Source organism: Lissotriton vulgaris, chromosome 1_1 (genome assembly GCF_964263255.1).
Source record: "Lissotriton vulgaris chromosome 1_1, aLisVul1.2, whole genome shotgun sequence".
Lineage (NCBI taxonomy): Eukaryota > Metazoa > Chordata > Amphibia > Caudata > Salamandridae > Lissotriton > Lissotriton vulgaris.
In genome coordinates, this window is record NC_141685.1 from 921,073,171 (window position 1) to 921,091,661 (window position 18,491).

At 47.5% G+C, this 18,491-nt stretch overlaps 1 protein-coding gene across 2 annotated transcripts in view; it reads left to right on the forward strand.

Annotated features, from left to right (window-relative positions):
- Positions 1-18,491, forward strand: part of P2RY11 (purinergic receptor P2Y11) — a 219,501-nt gene that overhangs the window by 170,059 nt on the left and 30,951 nt on the right. The window contains exon 1 of one of the 2 annotated variants that reach the window (XM_086959075.1): positions 13,313-13,557. The exons of the other annotated variant lie outside the window; for it this stretch is intronic. The gene's annotated coding sequence lies outside the window, so the exon portion shown is untranslated. Of the gene's footprint in view, positions 1-13,312; positions 13,558-18,491 lie in introns of those variants that run through there. 2 annotated transcript variants of the gene reach the window in all.

The window sequence follows — 18,491 nt, forward strand, 5'->3', positions numbered from 1 at the left end:
TGCGTGGTATATGTGTGGCACCAGCTACGACACATTCCCATTCCTTATCAGTCCAGGGTCGGCCTCTGTCCTCAGTCCAACGTGCACAGAGTTTCTGTGGTGGTTTCAACATGTGAGTAAGTAAGGCCTGCACTAGCCAGTGGATCACATGTGACCCCTCCCAAATCACATGCAGATACTGCAATAGCTGATGTGTCAGTGGCTCATTTGTCAAGTCTCCCCATGCGATGTCAACGTCCGTAGGATGGCTGCATGTAGAAGGAACTGACCTACCGGTAAACCGCTGTCTGCCGCCAGGGATGCAAAAGGCAGAAGGGCACCGTCCATGTATAGGTCTCCCAGCATCTCTACTCCTACTGCGGTCTAGGGTGTCAGCACTACATCTGTCACAGAATCTCTGCCTCTGGGTGTCCCGATAAGCGGCAGTATTGGGGCATAAGGGGTCGTATCTTTCGTGAGCTGAAGGCTCCTCCGGTATCATCTATGGGCTAATTCCATATGTATCTGTGTCGGCGGGGGATTTTTGCCAGTGGGTGAAACAAACTATAGACTTGATTCTGCGTCCATGATGATGACTCGGTCGCCATGTCTGCCAGGTTCTTGTCACTCAGCCACTTTGTGACCCATTGTAGCTGCGCAGCTAAGTAATATAGTTCCAGTGCATCCTAAATCAATTGCCAGGATCATAAACAGCCAGGCCTGCCCAGTCAATCAATAAAGGATTTATTGAGCGCAATGCTCAACCGTAAGGGTCTCAAGGCACTGGAGGGGCTCAGGCAGCTCTGAGGTTATCTGAAGAGCCAGGTCTTGAGGTACTTTCTGAAGGCTTGTAGTGTATGTCTTCGTCTGATGCAGAGAGGGAGTTTGTTCCAGGTGTTGGTCGCGATGTAGGAGAAGCATCTGCCCCCTGTTCTGGCTCTGTGGATGTGGGGGATTTGGGCAAGGGCTAGGTCGGCGGAGCAGGGGTTTCGCTTAGGGCGTGGAAGGAGATTCTTCCATTGAGGTATTGGGGTCCAGTGTTGTGAAGGGCTTTGTAGGCGTGAATGAGCAGTTTGACGGTAACTCTCTTTTCTACAGGGAGCCAGTGGAGGTCGCGGAGGTGCTGGGTGATGTGGTCGTATCATGGGATGCTGAGGATGAGTCTGGCACGGCGATCTGGGTGGTCTGGAGTGTGCGAAGGAATGATTTGTTGGTTCCGGAGTGGAGAGCGTTTCCATAGTCCAGCCTGCTGGTGTTGAGTGCATGGGTATCAGTCTTCCTGGAGTCGGGACGGGGGACCTCTTGCTACCAAGATCTTTGTCCTCACAGCATCCTCTGCATCGTGGGCCTTCATCCTTGGTGAGCTCTTCAAGGTCCTCTTGCGACTCCTGTGTCTCCGGTCTGTGAGTCCTCTTGAGGATCTTCTTTGGCTCCAGTGGGCTCCCCCACTTGCCAGGGCCTGCTCTGACTTACCTGCCCGTTGTGAATCACTTGGACCTTGCTGGTCCCGACAATACACCTTTTTTGTCTACTGCGTTTGTTGTCGTTGCCAAGGCTTCTTAATGCCCCCAACAGACACCGACCCCCTGGCTCTTGACATCTGACGTGGGACAGCTCATGAACGGCTCCTGGTCTTCCACAGCATCACCTGGTCCGCACAGCTACAGCGCCATGGTCACCATCAACTCTCCTGCATCTCCGACATTGGTGGCCATTCATTGCCTTCTGGTCACTCCTGAGTATCATAGACTCTGACCCCTCTGCTTGCAGGTACCTCTCCTCTTGAATCCACCTTTGGGTTCCACCCGACCCTTTCACCTTCTTCCCCAGCGGCATCTTCATTGAAGTCCTCCACTGTGGTCTACGACAGTTTCTGACGTCACTTCGCACTTATGCACCCGGCTTCCCTGGTGTAGGCATCCTGGATCCCGAGATATCCACAGGTGGGGTGACTCTCCAACCTTCCATCTTCCACAGGGTTTCTTCAGGGTTCTCTGAGAAGGGTCCTTCTTAAAAACTGCAACCACGACTTACCCATTGACTTGAATTGAGCATGTGGTTGTGTTCCCACTCTGCACACGGCCTCCATGGGCTTCCTGGGTACTTACCTTGGATGGTTCCTTAGGTCCCAAGCTCTTCTACTTCTTCGGGGTCCAGTCTTGACTTAGGTTGTGGTTCACATTCCACTTTATTAGTATATGGTTTGGTGTCCCCCTGGCAAACACTGTGAAGTTGTGCTACTTACGTGTTCTGTTATCAAAGTATTGTGCGTATTGTGGTTATATCTCCAGGTAGGAGATATTGCAATGTGTTAGGAAGTGTTTATAATAAATGCATATTTTTATAACTACAGTGTGTGGTACTTTTTCATTTAACCTATACTATATGATTAGTACTGGTAAAACAAGCTGATTTACACTTCTTCAGGACTAAGCCTGAAGGCTGCTTTCCACAGCTACCACTTAGAGAGCTTTCTAAGGTTGTCTAAGACAACTAAAAGCACCATAAGGGTTGTCTGGATTAGTTCAGGGTGCTACACTTACATAAGTGAGCACCACATACTAAGCCAGCCCCCTACAGTGAATATGCGATGTAACATCGTATGCGCTACAACGCATGTGATTACAACGCGGTCATTACGACGACTGCGGTGTTACAACGCAAACCATTATATCGCAAGCTGTTTCTACAACTTGTTGTAGGGGGTGTGCCGGGCTTAGGAATAGTATAATTTCCTATTCCAGCTCCAGCATGTGCAACAGTAGGGACGGTGTTGAAACAGTAAATTATGCTATTCCTTAATTTAGCACGCCCCCTACAGCCAGTCGTGGAAACGACTTGCGATGTAATGGCTTGCATTGTAATGTGGTTGTTGTAACGACCACGTTGCAATTGCATGCGTTGTAGCGCATGCGATGTAAACGCTGTTTCCCCCTACAGTACTTTTGCAGTTATGACTTTTTACAGGTAAGCAAAAGAGTTCAATATTATGCACCTTGATGCAGCAATGTTTTCCTATGGGATTAAAGGCATATGTTGCATACAGTTATTTGCGATCGGTTTCTGGGGATTTTCCTTCAGAACTTAGAGTCATAGGGGCCCAAGGTCCAAAGTACCACCGGCAGTTACTCGTTGCCTGCCCTGGTGCATCCGGTGCCGAGGTGCTGGTCGGTTTGGTAGCTGTGCACGCTATGCCAGTGGAAAAAAAAGGAGGTGGAGCACCTAGAAAAAGGCTGCAGAGGGGGACTTGGGGACAAGTCTGGTAGCTCCCAACAGGGGGCTCAAGTCACAAGGGTCCGTGGGAGAAATGGACACAGCTGGGGCGCTTGGGTGCAGAGTGGAAAAGTCGGCTGGGCTCTGTGCATCTTGGAGTCTTGCAGTTGTCGGTCTTGAAGGTTGAGGGTGCAAAAATCAGTGGGCTATTGAGGGGGAGGGCCTATGCAGTGCGGACATCTTTTGAAGGCTGCTCGGTCTGCATGTCGTTGGAGTCCGGATTGGGCTCTCACAGTCTTTGTTTGTTGCAAGGGGTCCGGTACCCTGGGTATTGGTCCTGTGCGGCTCTGGTCGGAGTTGGTGTCCTCTCACTTGGTGTGGGGACTGATCTGACCTTCAGGAGCACATGGTTCTCTTTCTGGGGGCCCGCTGCATCAGGCTGGCCAGGGAGCATCAACTTGGTCAACCAGACTTTCATTTCGGTGCCTGCGGTCTGCAGGGGAGTAGCACCTCTACTCCAAGGGAGATTGCTTGGCAATTTGTTAAAAGCTGGCATTCTTCTGGGGTTCTTGGAAGCTGGTCAGATGCAGGATGAGTCGCCGTTCACAATAATCGAAACTGGGTGCAGGCAGGCAGGGTTTGGCACCAAAAAGTCAATAGCAGTCTTCAGTTCTGGCTTTTCTCATGGCTCTTCTTTGTCCTCTCTTCTTGATCATTCAAATCTAAGTTTCTGGTAGGAGGGGTGCCACCTAAATACTCAATTTAGGGGCGTTACGGGGAGTGACAGGTAGTAGCAAATGGGATACTTACCTTTAGGGTGTATATAACCTCTATATGACCTCTTCCTGTGAGAAGTGAGCATAACCCTGACCCAGATAGCCTAATTCTGCCAAAAGAAAGATGATGGAATTCTAAAAGTCATGTTCACTTCAGGTAGCCCTCCTTATGAGTGGTACTAACCTGAGTCTGGAACATGTCTCCTGACTAATTTTCCAACCTGTCCCAGTGCCAAATGGGCTGGGGGCAGGAGGTACCATTTTCCCTTGTTTGGGAAAGCCTTGGGCCACAAATCAAAGCTGGCAGAGGCCTTTAAATCCTCCTGCCTTGATATGTTGACTACTTAGCCATCCTGCTTGGAGCAGTTGACAACACCTCAGGCTGGAGCAGGCATTGTTTCAGTCCTCAGGGAGCATAGGCTCTCACCTGCAGGGGGCCAGAAACCTCTCTGTGGTGGCAGGCTGGTCTGTACCAGTCAAACAGTACACCAGTAGTCAGTAGGTTTTCAGGGTGCACCTATTGTCAAGGACCTCACAAGTCTTACCTGTGACCTGTGAAGTGTTCTTGCAGAGAAGACATGCGCCACCACCACCGGACCCACCTTACCACCAAACTGACTTGACACAGGTTAGGATGATGATGGGTACGGGGAAGGAAGCAAGAGGGTGCTGAGGTCTTGATGGCTTGATAAGGAACCTCCCTCTGTTTGGGAAACCACTGGGTGTACTGGTGACTGTGTAGGGAAAAGAACAGCCCTCGTTAGTGGAAGGTCCCGAACGTACAAACACACCTCCTTATTGCTATCCCCTGTAAGCACATGCAAAGAACGGAAATGTACCTGTATAGGAAGTCATCAGGAGGAACAGGGAAGCAGTTCTCCTGCGTGGTTGTGAGGGCAAATCAGAATTGGCGCTACCTGCGCGTTGTGAAAAATCAGCAAGGCAAACAACAAGAAGAACAAAGCGCTCCAGCGCGGTTTGTTCTAAGGAAAAATCAGCAAGGCAATAATGGAAAGAATAAAGCGCTCCGGCGCGGTATGGCCAAAGGTAATTCAGCAAGGCCAACAACAAGAAGAACAAAGCGCTCCAGCACGGTTTGTTCTAAGGAAAAATCAGCAAGGCATTAATAGAAAGAATAAAGCGCTCCAGCGTGGTTTGGCCGATGGAAAATCAGCAGGGCATGTATCTAACATGAACCACGCTTCAGCGCCACAAGGGCAATGTAGAACAGCGGGGCTGGTAACAAACATGAAGTGCACTCCAGCGCGACATTGGCACAGAAATACCAGTGGAAGGGAGAGCTGATATAAGGAAGCGCTCTCCGTGCGGGAAGGACACAAGCACAGAAACGCGGTTCCGGGTTCACCCAAGGCTGGGTAAAATGCGGGATGGTCACGATACCTGCTCCATGGCTGACGCGGTGTCTATGGTTCCGGAATTCGAAGTGCCGACCGGGCGGAAACCAAGGCTCTTTAAGGTTTCCCCCGGAAGAGCTCAGAGACACAGCTGCATCCAGTACACAGCTAGACTGCTAACCTTTGGACCGAAAGTCGGCCGTCCGCCCGCCTGCAGACAGGGAATCGAGTCCAGGCAGACCATGACACCTATAATGTTCCCTCTGGGTGCATGTATTAATAAATCAATCACTGGAAACAGTGCATGTTTAATAATATAAGATGTTTGATACCAAACATCTCTAGTTTCAGTGAAGCCATCATGTAGCTGGGGAACTCGTAAACACTAGTGTCCAGGGCATGTACTCAAAATGGCTTTCCTCTCCACTTGCAATATCTAAGAAACGACTTAGACATCACAGGGAATTAAGTAAAACAGGCGTCTCACTTAATATAGGCTGTGTTTAGAGAGATGAGGCATGCAGAGGATGGAAAATAAGGTGAGGGTCAATAGTAAGAAACGGAGAGGAGAGTTTTTCATGTAGGTTTTGGGAATACAAAGGAGGAATTATGAGATAGCAGATAATCGGAAGATGCAAAACTGTAGAAACAAACAGCATTATTTGCATGTGAAATAGTCCCGTAATAGGTACTTTGGTAAGCACTAGGGTAGGCAAACAGTCTATCTGCTGGTAGGCTACCAAAAGACTACTGCTTCATCAAGTACAACTAATCAGCTCAAGGGCTGGGAGTTTAAGTTAATGCCGGGAGCAGTGCTTAATGTGAGCCAGTGGTTTTCGGTGCTCGGCACCGGCACTTAATTGACAACACTGGCACTTGTGAAGGAGTGTCACATGGTGGCACTGTGCTAATTTAGAAATGAGCACAATAATAGCAGTTGTTTATGAATCCATATATATTAAAAATGACTATTACCTGCCGCCCATGCCATTCAGAATAGTCACACTTATAGGAGTGTGAAGGTTAGTATTTGTGCTGGTACTGTCATTGGCAGCGCTGGCAGGGGCAATGTTTTGTGCAAGCTGCATCGATCTCATGACGAAGGTCCTGGCATGTATTTGCCCATTAAGCACTGGCCTGGAGGCCTACTACAAATGAATATATGAAGAGCACTAGGCTGCACTTAATGTAAGCAGTAACCTCATGATCAAAGCAACATCAGAGAATATACAGGGTAAGAAATGCAAACACAGAAAATGAGATACTACAAATGCTGGAGCGAATGTCTTCTAATGTTCACCCTTAAAGTTTGACATTCAGTATGTACCTGACTCTTGTTATACCATCAGGGGTGTCATGCAGAGACATGCAGCCCCTGCAGCGTAGTAGGCCCCCTTCCCTTTTAGGGGCGACATTCATCCCAAGATCCTTGAATATCTTGAATAATGGGAGACTAAAGGGCTACTCGCCTCGTGCTGCAGGGGGCATCCTTTTGTGTTACACCACTTCTGGCCCTGGAGTGTAATTGCCTGGGCTGTTGCCCTATCTATTTGTTCTTGACTCTCGTAGAAACCGTTTAATTCTAAATACACTGATGCATTGCTGCCTGCTCTGGGGCCCTGTTTGCTTGTGAATTACTCTTATGTAAACCGTATGTATGGCTGCTTTTCATGTGAGCCTGGTAAGTGGCTTCCTGCTGTATGACCCTGTGCCTGATTCTTGTGTGACAGAAGTGTGCAACCTCTTTTCTGTGACCCTTTTTTTTTTGCTTGGCTCACAATTGATCTTAATGTGTGCTTGTTTTGTGACTATGTATTTGTACCTGAGTCGTCTTTGTCTGCATCCTGCTGGTGGAGCTGCATCCGAGTCATAAAGACAACGCGCGCGCTCGCTATCCTCAGGCGTAATGGTGGAGGTGGATATTCAAGTGTGATCAGTGTCATCAGAAGAGACAGCCTTCGTAAGACCCGGAATACAAGGTGATCAACTCAAATGTGACCTCTGACCCTGATGACATCACATCCTATGTTATGCCAGGGCAAGTGATTCTGTAACTGTCATATGTCCTTGTGACTACTGCCAATAAACCCACATTCATTCAGCTCTTGAAAAGCCCAGAACTACTCAGCTCTTAGTAATCACTGACTCACTCAGGTTTTGCAGACTTAGCTCTTGAAAAGTGCACTCTCTCTTAGTTCTTAGTGAGCTCCACACTCATTAAAAACTGGTATAGACCTCACGACACTCACTAAGTTCTTGAAGCCTAGAGCTCACTCGCTAAGGACTCACTCACCAGTTTATGCTTCCAAACATGCTCAGCTCTTCATAATGCCTACACTTACACTACTTCTGATAAATCCAGACTCACGTAGCTTTAGATAAAGCTAATACCTACTCATCTCGTTGCCACGAGAGATTTTGCATATGTGGTTGTAGACGGCATTGACAAAATGTAGAGGGAGATACCCTTTTACTTGGAAAAGGAATGGGTAAGAAGCATTCAAAACAACACATTTTTACACTTAAAACAATTTGTTCATTAATACATTTTGTGTTTTAACTGTAATAATGTGTGCACATAAGTTTTGTGATTCTTGAATTTTTAGCAAAAATGTTTTTATAACTAATGTGACCATGTGTTTTTAACCACATTAATTGACTCTAGAAATGTATCAGCAAATCAACAGTGAATAATAAATAATATATTTTGAATATTGACATTGGGTTGTGTGTAACTTAAACTTTGTACATAAGAATTAATCTAAGTACTTTTGTAAATGTCGTAACCTGTGCAAATACTCATTACACACTAGTCCACCTGTCCCTACATTATATAGTGACTTCTAAGGATTCCGGCCTAAAAAGTTTGGAAAAGGAAATTTGTTGTTTTGAATGTAGACGGCATTGCAACAGGGATTGGTTGAAGCTAGATACCTGTGTATTATACCCTCAAGTGTATGTATAATTTTATGGGCCCATTAGAATACCGAAATATCGAATTTCTAACCAAGTCTGACCTGGTCCAGCAATGCGGGCCCTTTTATCCTGGCTGGCCCAATGAGCTTCACCCCGGGGCTGAGCAATGTTTTTACCTGTTTCCATGTTTCAGTCAACTTGGGTCCAGCTTACGAGTGTGTTGGTGTTTTCTGTCCCACTAATGTTAACTGGTGCTCATGTAAATTTTTATTTTTATAATTTATTTTATGCGTTTTTATATAGCGCAGACTTTACCCGAAGGTGTCAGAGCGCTTCACAATAGGAACAGTAATGATACATGAGAAGAGTCTAGCCGGTGGCAGTGGCTGACTCTATCCGCTCACGCTGGGTATCTTGTGTGTGTGTTACACTGCGAGCGAGCGCTGACTTAACAGCGTTTGTTTTTTAAACTTTGGCGATTACTGCTGATTTTTATGCCTGTGTAATACTGTGTTTTTAAATAACGCCTCACCTGTAATCACTCTGTTAACCTGAACACTCCCGCCCCGGTCCGCCGCGCCCACTGTGGGCGTTTGCTGCGGAGGGTGGAGGAGGAGCCCAGCACTTCCGGGCTAAGGTCTGATAGTTCAGCGCTCTAGTCCCGCTGTACTACATGAGAGTATAAATACTGTTCATCCTGCACACTCGCGTGGTGGAGAAGAGTCTAGCCGGTGGCAGTGGCTGACTCTATCCGCTCACGCTGGGTATCTTGTGTGTGTGTTACACTGCGAGCGAGCGCTGACTTAACAGCGTTTGTTTTTTAAACTTTGGCGATTACTGCTGATTTTTATGCCTGTGTAATACTGTGTTTTTAAATAACGCCTCACCTGTAATCACTCTGTTAACCTGAACACTCCCGCCCCGGTCCGCCGCGTCCACTGTGGGCGTTTGCTGCGGAGGGTGGAGGAGGAGCCCAGCACTTCCGGGCTAAGGTCTGATAGTTCAGCGCTCTAGTCCCGCTGTACTACATGAGAGTATAAATACTGTTCATCCTGCACACTCGCGTGGTGGAGAAGAGTCTAGCCGGTGGCAGTGGCTGACTCTATCCGCTCACGCTGGGTATCTTGTGTGTGTGTTACACTGCGAGCGAGCGCTGACTTAACAGCGTTTGTTTTTTAAACTTTGGCGATTACTGCTGATTTTTATGCCTGTGTAATACTGTGTTTTTAAATAACGCCTCACCTGTAATCACTCTGTTAACCTGAACACTCCCGCCCCGGTCCGCCGCGTCCACTGTGGGCGTTTGCTGCGGAGGGTGGAGGAGGAGCCCAGCACTTCCGGGCTAAGGTCTGATAGTTCAGCGCTCTAGTTCCCCCTAGGTTGACTATAAATGTGCGTAGCCTTGCGTCCGCGCAGCGGACGCGTGCAGCGGGCGCGCCGGAAGCGCGCCGAAGTCGAGCCTAAGTCCAGCCCGTCTGCGCCCGTCCGCGCCAGGACGGGGCGCGGGGCTGGGACTCCCTGCTCCTCTCAGCCTCCACCGCTGCGCTACGACAGGCAGGTATTGCTAGATCTATGTCCTGATGTCCCCCTTCTATGCAAACACAAGATGGAGGTACTTTCGTTACATTGTTGCCCTTCGTGTACTTTCACGCCAACTAGGTGGTCTATTGAGAATCCCATCACTAAGCAGGCTAAGGCTGGCTTAATCAACTGTCGCTCACTCAGCAAACACAGCATTCAAATACATCACCTACTTGAGGATGATGGACTGGATGTTTTGTTTTTAACCGAGACGTGGTTAGGCGAATTCTCTGACCCTGACATCATTGAGGCAATGCCCCCTGGCTATTCCCTTTCCAGAATAGATAGGAAGGATGGTAGGGGAGGAGGAATTGCTATAGCCACTAGATCTCCAATAGTCTGTTCTCTATCTCCCGTCACAATCGACCATTGTGAAGCTGGCTCCTTCACTATAATCTTTGGCCCTCAACTTTCTCTGTCAGGCATTCTCGTATACAGGCCCCCGGGCAGACTGTATGATTTTACAACTAGCCTGACAGAAGCTACAGCACACTTAGCAATTAGGAAAAACAGACTGATTGTGCTAGGGGATATGAACGTCCATTTTGACGATCCCCATGATACTGAAGCTACGGACATCAGGTCTCAACTGCTCTCTCTACAACTCGACCTTATCAACAGTGATCCCACCCATAGACTTGGCCATCTTTTAGACCCTATCTTTATGAATGGTTCCGGTGTTCAAGTCCAATGCCCTATTCCGGTTCCCTGGACTGATCACTTCATCATCCCATTTGTTCTTTTACTATCCGACCCTGGTCCCAAACCAGTTTGTAACCATCGCTACCTACGGCGTAACTGGAAAAACTTCTCTTGTGAGAGTTTTAATAAGATACTCGATACAGGAGGTTCCCTGGATGGCACAGACTGTGAAACTGCCAACAGTCTCTTGCAGAATCACATTCGGAAAGCCTTAGACACCATCGCGCCCATTCGGGAAGTCAAAAACCTTAAAAATGTTAGGAAGTCTAGCCCCTGGTTCACGCCTGAACTTCAGGCTGCTAAATCAGCCTGTAAAAAACTGGAGCGTGAGTGGCGCACCAACTGCTGCCCTACAAATAAAACACAGTACAAAAGTGCACTAAAACAGTACTACAGAAAAATACGCTCCTCCAAAGCTCTCCACTACAAAACTCGCATAGGGGAGGCGGAGAACTCTTCTAAAGAGCTTTATAACATTTTTAAAGAAATATCGGTGCTCACCAACGATAATCAATCCTGCAATGACTCAATTGAAACTTGCAACAACATAGCCCAGTACTTCTCTAGGAAAATTACCAATATTTATGCCAACTTCTCTGATCTGCCGACCTCTGGCCACGATTTTATGGAGAGTGCAGAAATTGATCCTACGGCACAAAGTCTTCCCTACTTTTCTGTACCGCCCACAGACATACTCATAAAGATATGCAAAAGCGTTAAATCCGGCTCCCCCCGGGACCCAGCCCCGCCTAAGGTTTTAGCCACCGGCCTACAAGTACTGGAACCATATCTCAGGCATGTCATTCAACTATCCTTCTCATCGGCCTGTCTTCCGGATGACTGGAAAAAAGCGATAGTCCTGCCCATAAAAAAGAAACCTAACATCAGCCAGGATATCTTAGAAAATCTTCGACCCATTTCCCTTCTCCCTTATCTTGCCAAAGTGAGCGAGAAAATTGCAAATAAACAAATGATGGCCCACCTTGAATCCAACCACTCCCTGCACGGTTCCCAGTCTGGTTTTAGAACTAACTATTCCACGGAGACAGCCCTTCTAAGAGCGACTGAAACTCTTCGGGCAGGAGCAGATGAGGGTCACACTATGGCACTCATCATGCTGGACCTCAGCGCCGCGTTTGACACTGTAGCTCATTCCATCTTGCTACAGTGTCTAAACGAAGCTGGGGTCACCAAGACAGCACTAGGCTGGCTTAAAGCTTTCCTTCTGGGCCGCAGCTTCCAGGTCCAGAGAGGGGCGTTCCTTTCAGACAGCATTGCTCTTGAACAGGGGGTACCTCAGGGCTCTGCCCTGAGTCCGACCCTGTTCAATTTGTATATGGCTCCTCTGGCAGATGTGGTACAATCGTATGGCATAAATTTAGTATCGTATGCCGACGATACCCAACTGCTCATCTCGCTATCCCAAGCCCCGACCTTAGCTGCAACTAACTTTAAAAACTGCATGCAGGAGCTGGCAGGTTGGATGAACCAACACTGCCTAAAACTTAATGGCTCCAAAACAGAGGTTCTTGTAATAGGTGGTAGCGACACCAGCTGGACTCAGGAATGGTGGCCTTCCTGCTTGGGACCTTTACCCACTCCTGCCGAAGAAGCCAAGAACTTAGGGGTTTGGGTTGACCCTAGACTCTCTTTTGATAGTCATGTCCACAAAGTGGCAGGGAAATGTTTCGGAGTGCTAAAAACTCTAAATCGCACTCTTGACCTCCTCCCTTTAGAGGCCAGACGTACCCTGACCCAATCACTAGTCACCTCCCGTTTTGATTACGGCAATGTGCTCCTTTTAGGGACAACTGAAAAGAACAAGAAAAAACTTCAAGTCCTACAAAATACGGCAGCGCGGCTGGTCCTTAAATTACCCAGGAGAGCTCCTTCTAAATCCGCCTTGGATGCCCTTCATTGGCTCCCCATAAGAAAAAGAATTCTCTTTAAGGCACTGCTCATTAGCTACAGGATCATCTCCGGGACAGCTCCTGACTATCTCAAAGACTTAGCCATACCCTATGAGCCAAATAGAGCTCTCCGCTCAATGGGGAAGGGTCTCCTTAAAATTCCTCGCGTAAAGAAGGCCAGGATGGGTGGTCGCTCTTTCCGCGCTCTGGCGGCCAAACACTGGAATACCCTTCCCACGCACATCAGATTAGCTGAAACAGAAACCAGTTTTAGGAAAAGCTTAAAAACCCACCTGTACACCCTATGATTTTGGCCTCTGCATCCTGCTACTCTCTCCACAGTGCGGGGACACGCCGGGAAGGCGTCACCAGGCGCTTTACAAACTCATTTATTATATTATTATTATATGAGGAGAAAATTGCATGAGAACAAATTACACAAAAGCAAACGTTAAGTTACTTGAGGCAAAGGTGACAATTGTGAGCAAACAAAATACAAGAGGTAGCAAACGGTACGTTACAGGAGGAAAAAGTGGCATGTGTGCAAGTTACAAAAGCATACAAAGTACAAGTAGAGGTATAGTACTGCAATAAATGGCAGACACTCCAGCACAAGAACAAACGTTATGTAGGCAATGGCGGCACTTGTGCAAGTGTCTAAAGCAAACAAAATGTGAGAGGTAGCAAACAGAGTGTTAAAAGAGAAAAGTGACGTGTGTGCATGTTACAAAAGACTACCAAACACAGGATAATACTGCAATAAATGGCAGATACTGAAACCGCAAGAGCTTTAATTGGGGGAATGCCAAGTTCTGTCAGTCATTTAAAGAGCAAAAAAATAGGAGTGGTTTCAAGGGGAGAGGGCTGAGATCAAAAATCGAAGCTCCTCCTTCACCAGCAGCACACCGGAGGGTGGTTGTGCCTGCGACCAATGCGAGGGCGGCTGTTCCTAAAGGGAGAGCAGGGGGCTCGGCAAGGGGAGCAGGACGCGCGCGCTGAGCACGCGAGGGGGCCCATAGACAGACTGCATCAAGACCCGCGCTCGGGAGCCCCAAAACTGCTCTCCGAATTTCAACATTCAGTACCTCAACCCCTTGTCCTGGGCTCAACTATCGCGTGTTTCTGGTGAGTTGAGATGCCGTGTTAGCTCAAAGAAAGTTCTGTGGGTTCATGTCTTCGCAGCTGGCTCCCTATCTCTACTAAGAAAGCGTAGTGGGTTCATGCGCAGCAGAAACCTGGGATAAGGGAGAGACTTCGCAAGTGGCCTCGAAAGTTAACACAGTGAGAGAACCCGTCCGCAAAAGTAACTTTACAACTTGTACATTTGCTATTTTTTTTTGTATCTCTTCCCTGTGTGACTTTACAACTTGTACATTTGCACATTTTTTTCCTGTTTGTATCTTTTATGTAACTCGTGTAATCCTAAATCCTTATGTATCGCAACTAGTTCTTTTGTAAAGCGCTCTGACACCTTCGGGTAATGTTCGCGCTATAGAAAATCGCATTAAATTAAATAAGAGCTCGGGGCTCAAACCATCCCTGGGCGTCTTCGTACCGGCGCCACATTGCACCTCCAGGAGGACTGCAGGAGCAATAAAGTGTTTAAGTGTGTGACAAGTATCTGCGTGTGTTCCCGCAGGGTGGACGGCTAACGACCACCCTTAAAGGCAGCTCTCTGGTCCGCAGCCTGTGCCCACTTGGGCTGTCCAGCCCTGTTCCTGAGCCCAACTCCGTTTCCACTCCAGTTCTTCCAACCTCTCGCCTTGGCAGCAGCCGCCGCCACAGGAAACAACGACCCTTATGATTCCACTGGACCCCGACAAGGTGGTGGGTACAATAAATCATGGGCGACTGGCGCTTTTTTTTTTCTTTACCGAGGGTAAAATCCAAGGTTGGTTTCACATGTTTTCATGTGTTCGTGACTGGCGGAATGCCAAAGCTTGGGCACGGGAGAGGAAGCCGCACCACTTCCCTCAGAAAAGGCATTTCATCTCTTTGAAGAGCCGGAAATGGCTGAGATTGATCATTTCCTTGCCACACAGGCTGATTAGGAAGATTAGAAGGCACTGTGTGTGAGTGGCTTGACTGCACCAGTGGTTGTGGGGAACCCCCTTTCTTTACAAGGGGAGTCTGAACTCACCTAGCTTTGTGTGTGAGGGAAACTTGCTCTACTGCTGCCCTTGTTGTACCAGGCTTTGTGAGGGAAGCGTGTGCTGCTGCCCAGGCAGCAGATGTATGGAAACACACATTGCTGATGTCCATGCTGCACAGTAGGAGTGTGTGTTTCTTTAAGAACTGTATTTTGCATTGTAATTGCATTTAAAAGCGCCTATTACCTGGGAAAAGGCATTGAAGCACTGTACTCCAGGCAGCACACTGTTCCGGAACCCAGGGTTAGTGGTTTGTCCAGTGTTATTAGGTATTTTTGGGATTAATCTTCTATGTTCAGCCAAAATGATTCCAAGATTTCATAGCTTCTTTGTGGTTGACTCACACCTGCTCAGCACCAGGATACCCTCCCGGGTGATAGTGGCTGCGCTCTACAGATCTGCATAACACAACATAGATTGAATTAATAGGAGTTCGGTGTGCATAGCTTGTACTGATCATGGCCCTGTAGCACATGTATAGAATCTTACACTTCTGCTTCTAGAGCACCTCTTCTCTACGTGAAGGAAGCTTTCCATACTGACGTTTGTGATGTACCTAATATACACTTAAGTGCGGTCTGCATTGGTGCTGGCTCTGCTCTTACCTGATGTGTGTGAGTGCAGCTTGCAATGATGCTACCCGTGTTTTACCTGATTTGTGTGAGGATAGTTTGCAAAAACGCTTCCTGCACTGTACCTGTCGCTGTGCGAGATCTTTCCCTGCAGCAGGCTGACCTCTTCTGTGTTTGAGAAGCTTTCACTGCTGCTCATTCTGCTGTAACTGTTCCCTTTTTAGGTCTCGCCTATTACATGTGGAAGGAATGATAGTAAACAGATCAAAAAGTCTACCCACTGCGGATCGCATACAGTTCATGTGAACCAGGCGCGTGCACATCATCGCCAGCCACATCACACATCACATACCACCATTTGTCTGTACCTCGGCATCAGACTTCAAAGGCTGCCGCTCCCCCCCGCATCAGACTTGTTTTTTATGCCACCTGGGTCTTTGGCGCATATGCTGAGCTTATCCCTGACCCACGTGACCTTCAGGAACTGCCTCATTCCTCGGTCTATTATAGCTTCATTCTGGTTCATGTGCCGCTTTCGCCTCAGCTGGATGTTTCACACCCACTAGAGTCATTCCGGTCAGGCAGTCACTGCAGTGAACTCTTTGTGTTCTCTGCTTGGGACAGAGGGCCTTCCTCCGTTGTTGCTCCACTCCACCTCCTTCAAGAGGCTACCACTGCAAGGCCAGTGAGACTGCGCACTTTTAGGGCCACATTTATCCTCAGAATGCCCAGAACTCCAAACCTCACATTCAATCCAGGAGGTAATTTTTAAGCCTGCTATATTCTATGGGTGGGTGCAATCTAACACAAGCAGCATCATAGTGTGCACAGTTTAGCATTGACTTTTCAAACAGTGCATGTGAGCCAGGCGGGTGCACATCACCAGCCACATCGCACACAACCATTTGTCTGAGACTCAGCATCAGACTTCAAAGGAATCCGCTCCCCTCTCCCCGCCAGCCCACACCCCTCCATACCGTCACCACTGGACTTGTGCTTTCACTCGCTCCCTTTCTCCTCTCACCCAGCATGTCTGTCTTGCTGCCCCCGCCCCACACCCCTCCACACCGTCACCACTGAACTTATGCTTTCACTCGCTCCCTTTCTCCTCCTACCCAGCATGTCTGTCTTGCTGCCGCCCGCCCCACACCTCTCCCCACTATCACCGCTGGTCATTCCCCTCCTATCCTTTATTTCCAATAAAACACTGCAGTCTGCCCCCCCCATCTCAAACTTCATCACTCACTTTCCTCCCTTTTTCTACACTCTCCCGTCCTTCCTTCTGTAGTGATCTTCATTTTCTTCCTTGTTACTGTTAAATCCTGTCCCTCTTTCTCCTCTGTTTCCCCCTCTCCCTGTCCTCACTTGGTTGTGCCCAAAGAACCTCATGAAGTTTCTAATTGTCTGTTTGTCTGTTCCCCAAAGGCATTTCATGATGAGGTGCCATACATATTATTTCTCAAATTTTCACACTAATAAATATTGATTAATTACTTGGCCTTTCACGTAACAGGCTAACTTTGGTGACAAGGACAAGATACATTTCTCTCCCCTCCCCCCCCACACAAAGTATTGTGCCCTCTGTGGCAATACATACCCTTTTTTTTATGCCGCCTGGGTCTTTGACGCGTATGCTGAGCTTATTCCTGACCAACGTGACCTTCAGGAACTGCCTCATTTCTCGGTCTATTATCGCTTCAGTCTGGTTCATGTGCTGCTTTCCGCGTTTGCCACAGCTGGATGTGCACATCTACTAGAGTCATTCCGGTCAGGCAATCACTGCAGGGACTTCTTTGTATTCTCTGCTTGGGACAGAGGGCCTTCCTCCGTTGTTCCCTTCAGACCGTGTTGCTCCACTCCACCTCCTTCAAGAGGCTACCACTGCAAGGCCAGTGAGACTGCGCACTTTTAGGGCCACATTAATCCTCAGAATGCCCAGAACTCCAAACCTCACATTCAATCCAGGAGGAAATTTTTAAGCCTGCTATATTCTATGGGTGTGTGCAATCCAACACAAGCAGCATCCTAGTGTGCGCAGTTAGCATTGACTTCTCAAACTGTGGGATTTTAGTACATATTACAAGTTCTTTTCACTAAATTATTTATTTAAAATATTTATTGTTGCCACATGTACTTTGCCTCTTTCGAAGTGCCATCAAATTCAGTTCATAACTCGCAGCCTACAGTTGCACTGTTAACTCTTCCTGCTTCTCTTATGTTCTTATCAGGTTTGAATCCTTGCTGTAATCAATTATCTGTAAGTCTGTGTCAGCCGTGCACCTGCCAATACTTGCGCCAGCCCTTGCGCCCTGTCAGAGGGCCCCCCCAGTGTGACTCACCTCACCCCACCCCGCCATCTGCCCTAGACAGGGGGTGTCTGCATATGACTGACTCTTCCCCAGAGTACTTGCTTTTCAGTGACACTGACCTTTCAGGAATGCTCCCAGCCTACCGGTCATCACAGTTTGCCTCCAGACCTCAGTTCTCATACATATTTAGGAGAATTCCTACTCAGTGCCACATAATTATATGCTACATATTTACACTGCGCTCAACGCAACATACACTCAAAATACCACTCAGTGCCACATAAGTACACGCCACATAATTACACTATCTATCGCCCTCCCTCTTATCTATCGCATCACCTCATCATCACTCAGCACCACTGCAGCATCACTCAGGGGCACCACATTATCACTATGCGCTACCACAGCATCACTGAACGCCACAGCATTACTCGTCGCCACCACATCAGTCTGTGCAACCATTCATAAACAACTGGTTCAAATATGTTCTATCAATGTTTCAAGCTTTATTACAAATGTCCCAAAATATGTTAATATTTCACTTCTGTTCTTGGATTTTTTGACACAATAAAATACAATGAACATAATCTTCACAAAAGTTATTTACAAAACTTTAAGCTATTGCCATTGTACATTACAATAACTTTTATTTAAGTATTAATTAAAAAAAGCCATTGTTATTTGTAATATCAATACATCTAAGTCACGTAAATAAACACATATTGCATTAGAAATGCTATAGGTGTCACATTTGCGAAAGTTATAACTATTGGCATTGTAAATGACAAAGCTATTAATTTCACTATTTTCAAAACTAACACATAAATAAAAATGTCATTTACAATACCAATAGCTCAAACTTTCCTAATGCGAGACCTATTGCATTGCAAATGCTTGTTTGAAGCATGCCTTGCAGCTACAAATGATGCATATATTTTATGTTTGATGTGACTGAAGCTTGCTCTGCTGCTGCCTGTGCTGTGTGTGGGAAGTTTGTTATGCTCCTGCATTACACATTGTGTGGGGGA